Source organism: Penaeus monodon, chromosome 23 (assembly GCF_015228065.2).
Source record: "Penaeus monodon isolate SGIC_2016 chromosome 23, NSTDA_Pmon_1, whole genome shotgun sequence".
In the NCBI taxonomy this organism is placed as follows: Eukaryota; Metazoa; Arthropoda; class Malacostraca; order Decapoda; family Penaeidae; genus Penaeus; species Penaeus monodon.
This window is the reverse complement of record NC_051408.1, coordinates 41,448,663-41,449,528: the sequence shown is the minus strand read 5'-3', so window position 1 is coordinate 41,449,528 and position 866 is coordinate 41,448,663.

The window sequence follows — 866 nt, the reverse complement described above, 5'->3', positions numbered from 1 at the left end:
AAGGAATTACTAAAGAGTTTCCTATGGAAAACTAAAACCATGGTGTCTGACTAGCCTTTTAGCTTTCTAGCACGTGTCAAGACCACAAAAAAGTGTTCTTCTTTTGCATGTGATTATAATACAACAGTCTTGGTCATGCCGGCATGGGAGGCTGCTGGTGGAGCGCTGGCAAGTGCCAGCAGAGTGCCACCAGGAGCATCCCAGGGGTACCGGCATAATCCACATTACTATTGTTACAAAAAAGAAACAAGATTTAAAGACAAAAAAAAAAATATTATACAAAAGAGAGAATTCATACACTATGCACATCAGCATCATCAGTGACAATGAAATTATAAATTTGAGCTAATCAATAGGAAAAAAAAATTCATAAATAGAAAACGGGATACTCGAGAAAAATCCATTCCCGCACCCCGTTTTCTCCTCATAAGCCAAACACTGAAACTTGTTCTTTTCATATACAAAAAAAAAGAGAGAGAACACAAGAATAACATAATCATAATACCCCTCCTCTTGCATGTGAGTCTGTATGGTCTCCCTTCCGTTAAAAAAAGACGCAGATGGGAGACTCATATTCTTTTTTTTTTAAGTACAAATGGTTCTTTCACTGTACAAATATTCCCTCGGCGCAAAAGTCAATATGACCTCTGCCACACGAGAGGCAACCAGTAAAATCGTAATAATTGTACATTCTTACTCCTCTTCTCGGGAAAAAAACAACAAAAACCATTCAACCAGTACTAGAAATTACAAAGAGTACAATGCCGTACTAAACTTCACAAAGAGTACATTAGGTGGATATGAAAAAAAGAAAAAAAAAATAGTGCCTATTATGCAAGATTAGCGAGTGTAAACCGGGGCTTATA